The following is a 7698-nucleotide window of genomic DNA, read 5'->3' as shown; positions in this document are numbered from 1 at the left end:
AGGGAGGGAGGGAGGGAGGGAGGGAGGGAGGAAGGAAGGAGATTGAAAGTGGACTGGGAAGGAAGGAAGGAAGGAAGGAAGGAAGGAAGGAAGGAAGGAAGGAAGGAAGGAAGGAAGGAAGGAAGGAAGGAGATTGAAAGTGGACTGGGGAGGAAGGAAGGAAGGAAGGAAGGAAGGAAGGAAGGAAGGAAGGAAGGAAGGAAGGAAGGAAGGAAGGAAGGAAGGAAGGAAGGAAGGAAGGAAGGAGATTGAAAGTGGACTGGGAAGGAAGGAAGGAAGGAAGGAAGGAAGGAAGGAAGGAAGGAAGGAAGGAAGGAAGGAAGGAAGGAAGGAAGGAAGGAAGGAAGGAAGGAAGGAATATAACGTTTTCCTTCTCTGGGTGTGGCAGAAATTTCCTAGAGCTTATCCAAAGATGCAGAAGCAATTTATTTTTCAAAAAGCAAAAGAGAGAGAGAGAGAGAGAGAGAGGGAGAGAGGGAGAGAGACCATGTATTTGGGATTCCTTGATGGAAGTGGAGAGCCAGCATGATGTTGTGGTTAAGAGCCTCTAATCTGAAGAACCCGGGTTGATTCCTCTGACAACCCCCCTTCCAGCCTCAACTTCCTGGGTGGAGCCTTCTGCTCCTTAAGTATCTGGAGAGGAAGACTCAGTCCCCACCAATGCCATTTCATTAAGTGCTTGCTCTCTACGATGACCCTGCCATTTGATCTGTTGCCTTTTTATTAACCAAGGGCCCACTGCCTATATGATAGCCCGCTACTTGCTATAATTCCTGCACAATGGGGCTCGCCTTTGACTGAGCCAAATTAAAAAGGAGGCACTTTAATACCAGCCCCTGCAATATACTAATGGTTTGACGGTGATGGATTTGCATAAAGATGAATGAGACGGACCAGCTTGACGTGACTTTTAATAAATGATTGAGAAGAAAGACAGGAACTGGAGGAGCGAGAGACGGGGTATATGGGACCAAAGGCTGTACCACCTCCACTCGAGGCTCGTTGACTTGAATGGGGTTACTCTGGAGTATATAAGAGCCTCTTGTGGCGCAGGGTGTTAAGGCAGTAGAAATGCAGTCTGAAAGCTCTGCTCATGAGGCTGGGAGTTCGATCCCAGCAGCCGACTCAAGGTTGACTCAGCCTTCCATCCTTCTGAGGTCGGTAAAATGAGTCCCCAGCTTGCTGGGGGGTAAACGGTAATGACTGGGGAAGGCACTGGCAAACCACCCCGTACTGAGTCTGCCAAAAAAACGCTAGAGGGCATCACCCCAGGGGTCAGACATGACTCGGTGCTTGCACAGGGGATACCTTTACCTTTACCTTACTCTGGAGTAAAAAGATTCTGGTCTGCTGCAGCCCGGGAGAAAGATGATAGATCTTAGTTACTGTTAAATCCGCGGGTTCAAAGGAAGCTAGGACACTGGGAATTCAATCAGCTCTTTAATCAGACATTAGCATGATGCAAGGAGAGTCAGGGCTGAACCAACAACCACCCAGAAACTCCAGCATATATATACACAGGGCAGAAAAATGATCTTCTCAGCAGTGGACTCTATTGGTCAGCTTCAGGTTCCAACTGGTTAGATCCAGCAGAGGAGATCTAGTGGCACATTGGTCAATTACATGCGTTGCTTGGATCCTGCCTGGGACCTCATGCTTGGTCCTCAGCAGATCTATAAGCACAAGCGTTACTTTGTTTACATCCCACCTTTTCCCCCAGTGGGGACCTGAAACAACTTACATCACGCTTCTCCCCCCCCCCCCCCGTTTTATTCTTATGGCAACCCAGAAATGACATCACATCCTGCCAATGTTAGCCTTCCCCAGCCACCAAGTCACCCCTTGGGTAACCCTGCTGTCAAGGAACCTCAGCATACTTTTGTAGCGGACAGAGTCACCTGAGGCAGGGCGGGGCCACAGATTTAAGAAACAAATCGATGATTGAAAAGTGACCTGGGTTGTTTCACTTCATTCATTATTGTTAATCTAAGTTCTCTGCATTGTTTCTGTTCTGTTTTATGTAAACTGCCCTGAGCTTTCAGGGAGGGCGGTATACAAATATAATAAATAAACAAACAAATAAATAAGTTTTGGCAGAGTATAAATATGCAAAGGGGCAAAGCACCCATTGCTTAAAGAATAAATAGCTTTATTGAGAGCAGAGGAACGACTTTGTAAAGAAAGAGAGGAAAGATACGTGCTCCCGAATCATGCATGCTATAGATCATAGAATCACAGAATCATAGAGTCGGAAGGGGCCATACAGGCCATCTAGTCCAACCCTCTGCTCAACGCAGGATCAGCCCAAAGCATCCTAAAGCATCCAAGAAGATCTTGCATATGCCAACAATAAGTACAGAGCCTAATCAAGATAGCCACGGAACAAAGTGTTCTGCAGTTTATCATCCTGCGTCTTGAGTTGTTTTTGGCATCTGAGGAGATACATATTTCCACCCAAAGGTTCCCTTCAGTTGTGTCAGATTTGAGGGGTTCAGCTGGGCACAGTGCTTCATGGATTGGGGAGAAGGCTTGAAAAGTCTTGATCGCTCAGCCTCACCATCGTCTTTTTCTCCTACCTCTTTCAACAGGTCTGCAGACCGCATTATGCGCCCATGTGCCAGACCAAACATAGCAGGCTGGACTTCAGATAAAGCCATTCAGACAAAGAGGATGCCCAGAAAAATAATCCAGTAAATTTGAATTATTTCTGAACCATAACAGATGGAGTTCACCAATCCCAAATCAATACAACCATACAGCAGATGTGGCCAGCTGAGCACATGGCTCATGTCAACTGAGAATTAACCTTAACTTAGAGTCAGTTCCAGTGGCCACCCCAAAGTGACTCTGGGCAGCAAACGTCAGCTGAAAATGCATGTGAAAGTGAGGCCTGTGTGTGTAAAATGTCACTAAGTTGCCCCCGATTTATACAGACCTCAGCAAGGGGCTTTCAAGGCAAGGCAAGGGAGAAGCAGGGGTGGCTAGTCATCACCTTCCTCTGCAGAGTCTTTCTTGGTGGTCTCCTTTCCAAGTTCTGACCCTAGAATATAAAGACATAAGAGAAGCAATGCCAGATCATGCCAGTGGCCCATCCAGTCCAAAAGTCTGTGCCAAACCCAGGTGCCATCAGGAGGTCCACAGCTGGGCCAGAGGTCCAGGAGTCCTCCCAATGTTAACCCCCAAGCACCAAGAACATAAGAGGAGCCATGCTGGATCAGGCCAATGGACCATCCAATCCAACACTCTGGGTCACACAGTGGCCATCAGAAAATCCACCGCCAGAGGGGTCAACATCTTTACAACATCCCTCCCACAACCTAGAACAGCCTTTCTCAACTTTTTTTTGATATTCAGAAACCTCTGAAACATTCTTCGGGCTTCAAGAACCTCCAGAAGTGGTGCAATTGTGTAGAATATGGTTGGGAAGCAGAGTTGTGGACACGCCCACCGGGGCCCCTCCCCTCCCCACCCCCTCCAGGCCCATCATTGGCCATGGGGGGGTCAAAATCTAATAAATAAACAAATAAACAAACACATAAATAACTCCCACCCACTCCCACCCTTTCGTGGCCCATCAAGAAACCCCAGGGTTTCACAAAGCCCTTGTTGAAAAATCCTAGTCATTAGAGCAGTAGTTCTCAACCTGGGGGTCAGGACCCCTTTGGGGGTCGAACAACCCTTTCATGGTGTCGCAGCAGGGCAAGCAGCTTGGCCAGGGGGGGGGGGTCATCTACACCAGTGGTCCCCAACCTTTTTATCACCAGGGACCACTCACCGGGGACCACTCAATGCCTTTTGCTGAGGCCCAGTGGGGGGGGGGTAGTTTACTCCTCTACTCTCAACCACTGCCCTAACACTCTCGGATCGCTATGGTAATGTTTAAACATCCCTTCAAAATAAGATACAGCCATGCCACAACAATGAAGTGTGTGGTAAAGGGCAGGGGATGAAGTAAAGGGCTGGGGGGGGGGAGAAGGCGTCCTTCGCGGCCCACCTCCAATTAGTCGAAGGACCACATGTAGTCCGCGGCCCACAGGTTGGGGATCGCTAATCTACACAACAGCCTTGTGGGGTAGATCAAGATAGAGCGTTCGTCTGTCTGGAGCAACGGAAAAGAGCAAGATCAGCGTGGTGGGACGGAACTGATCTGAGAAACCCCGGAAAAAAACCCAATTTTTATACAATAACGAACAATAGACCTTCACACCATTGGTCAGTTTGGGTTTAATTTCTGTGAAAGAACCCTTGCGTAATTTTATGGTTGGGGGGTCACCACAACATGAGGAACTGGATTCAAGGGTCGCGGCCTAGGGAAGGTGGAGGACCACTGCTCTAGAATAAATGAACTCAGATTTCTATTTCTACTCCTGTCTGATAAAGGGAGCTAGGCCTCTCCAAAGCTTATATCCTGAAAAATTTGTTTTCGAAGGTGCTACTGGACTCAGATCTAGCTGTTTAAACTGAACTGTTGTTCTGAAGTAGCAGTCCAGGGGCAAGGTTTGGTCAAGGTATAAACTTTCATGTGCATGCACACTTCATCAGATACAGACTGTCTGACAAAGTGTGCATGCACACGAAAGCTTATACTTTGAAAAAAGCTATGTTGGTCTTCAAGGTGCCCCTGGGCTCAGACTTCGCTCTGTTTAAACTGAACGTAACCCTTCATGCATCTGGCAAAAGAGGTCTTTGTTTCACAAAAGCGTGTGCCAAAATAAACGCGTTAATCTCTACGGTGCCGCAAGAATCCATTTTATTTGGTTTTTCCTTCTCCTTCCCGCACAGCATTTCTTTGATTCGTTTAAACAAAGCCGTGCCCGTTGCCTTTTAAATTCCTGTTTGTGTTTTTTTTTTCAGTCTTCTAATTGCAGATTACCTTGAATAGCCACAAACCCAGAAAGGCGGGGCTCAGATCATCTTCTTTAAAAAAAAAACCCAAACTACGAAAGCGTTTGGGAGACACAGACCCCTCCAAGAGATGACGGTTTTGCCTTACCTAGGCAGAGGTCCAGCGACGACTTATGGAATACAAAAAAGACTATCAATTTTTTTAAAAAAAATATTATTCCTAGCAAAGCCAGCAATAATGGGACGGCGAGGAAAAAATTGCCGATCATTTGATAGCTGTTCATTTCTCTCCTGTGGGCGCCAAATGCAAATCCTTCCTTTTTGCATCTTATCTCCCCCCCCCCTTACAATTGGTGAGGAAATCCTTGGAGACTGGCCCACCAGCCCCCCCAGCCCCTGAGTTTATGGAATAATTCGCCAGAGCTCTTGTCAGGAGGAGCTGATGAGCCGGGCTCCGCTTCAGCATATCAATGTTTGGCAATGCAAGTAAATTTCCGCGTGGAGAAGAGGTTTGGGGTACGAAGGCATTATAGAGTATTTTAAAAAGCAATTGGGATCGGAGGCGGCTCGTCTCACAGATGTCAAATCGCATTGACCTCTGTGGAGCCTGTTCTTGGGAGCGATGGGGAGGAGATGAGAGAGACCATATTATTTTGGTATGATAAAGAGGGTGGCAGGTGACCATTACAATGGCTCAGCCTCCAAGACCATCCGGAGGCGATCCACGCAGGCAGCAGAACTAGGGTTGTCAGCCTCCAGGGGGGAGGCTGGAGATGTCCTTGGAGCACGACTGATCTGCAGGTGACTGAGATCAGGTCACCTGGAGAATATGGCTGCTCCGGAAGGCGGGCTGTGTGGTGTTACGCCACTTCAAAGCCCCTCCCCTTCCCCAAACCCCACCCTCCTTAGGCCCCATGTATTTCCCCAAATCTCTGGGGATTTCTCAACCTGAACCTGGCAACGGTAAACTGGATCATGTGATCTTGGGGTTGGGAGGGGGGGACTGTATCACATCAGGTGCCAGGAATAAATACAGTCACCTCTCTGATTAAATCAGTGGTTCTCAACTTTCCTAAGGCTGCGACCCTTTAATACAGTTCCTCATGTTGTGGTGACCCCCAGCCATAAAATTATGCAAGTGTTCTTTCACAGAATTTAAACTGAAGATCCATTGTTCACGACTGTATATAAATTGTTTTTTTTTCTGGGGTTTCTCAGTTCAGTTCTGCCTCTTGTCCCACCATGCCGATCCCGCTCTGTTCCGCTGCTCCAGACAAACGAATGCTCTATCTCGATCTACCCCGCAAGGCTGTTGTGTGGATGAAATGGAAGAGGAGCGATGTCGGCCACTTTAGGACCCCCTTGGAGAGAAGGGCTGCTCGCCCCGCTGCGACCCCTGTGAAAAGGTCGTTCGGCCCCCAAAGTGGTCCCGACCCCCAGTGCATTAAATGAAAATGGTTTCTGAATATAAGAATTTAGCATGGGCAGAAGAAGGCTAGCAGGGAATACTTGTCCCTCGGACGTGTTCACTCTTTGTTTTTTTAACTCGGAGGGAATTATTCATCATACCATTTTCCTCACTTGCATTCTAAACGGAAAAGTTCCCCAAAGGATACCTCATTTGACTACGGGTGCCTCTGTTATATATATAAAGTGGCAGTCAGCACAGGGGGAGCGGAAATGAACCCAGCCTACCTCACAGGGTTGGTGTGAGGATAATATGGAAGAGAGGAGAATGAGGGATGTTTACTGCAATAAATCTTTGCAGGTGCACTGAAGACCCCGACGTTAACCTCTGCATGGGAATAGTAGGTGGCATGAAACATAGATCTGTCCTCCAAGCTGCAGACTAGTGAGGGTGGAGGCTCCACTAAGCTCCCCCCCTTCCCCAACCCCACCCTGATCAGGGTCTCCTGGAATTTTCCAACCCTACAGTTGGCAACCCCTCTACAGAGCCTCCACAGCTAACTACCTGATTAGGACCAATACTATTCATTCTCTGTTATGATCAACAGGCTTTCTCCCAAGAAAGTAGACGTAAGCTATTCGCTTTCTTTGGTTCAGGACCACAGAACAGAGGATGCTGGTATTCTATTATAGGATTACTTCCTTCTCTGTGCCTGGCTGAAAATCTCTCTCTCTCTCTCTCTCTCTCTCTCTCTCTCTCTCTCTCTCTCTCTCTCTCTCCTACAGGAGCCAGCCATTTCTGAAATAAGGGTTTGGACTTCTGTCACCTTCAGTTTAGCAAAATGGCTGCGATTTTATTAACTCCGCTTGAACATTAACTGAGTAGTTATCCTGCCCAAGCTTAAGGTCAGCCAGTGATGGCCCATTACTTAAATGGAGTTGCTCCTCCTTGGAAGCCGTCCCCCGCAAGAAGGTGATGCTGCTCCAGTGAGCAAAACCTCGGCCAGCCCAAAGCCCAGTGATCTGGATTAAGGCCTGGGGGGGGGGGGGGGACACAGCCAAAACCAGAACAAGGTTGAATTTATAATAGGATGTTCGGACAAGGCCTAGGCCAGCATTTGGAAAGCAACTGGCCTTTCTAGAACAAAGTGTCATTTATTATCTATCTGTCTGTCTGTCTGTCTGTCTGTCTATCTATTAGCTTCCAAGATCTGGTGATATTCCCTGAAATAGAATTTATGATGGAGGAATTAACAATTGTAGGAGGCAAAGCCTTGGAAGAGGGGCAACAAACATATTTGGGGGGAGTATCTAGTCAAAAATCTCAGGCAGAGGCAGTTTGTGGAAATTAAGAGAAACGCGTCTTTATTTTAACTGTAGATATGTTATAATGGCCTTGGCTATAAACAATACAATCTATATGCCATAATAACAGGGAATTTGTAC

This window comes from Paroedura picta, chromosome 10 (genome assembly GCF_049243985.1).
Source record: "Paroedura picta isolate Pp20150507F chromosome 10, Ppicta_v3.0, whole genome shotgun sequence".
NCBI classification, from domain to species: domain Eukaryota; kingdom Metazoa; phylum Chordata; class Lepidosauria; order Squamata; family Gekkonidae; genus Paroedura; species Paroedura picta.
This window is presented reverse-complemented; position numbering follows the sequence as displayed.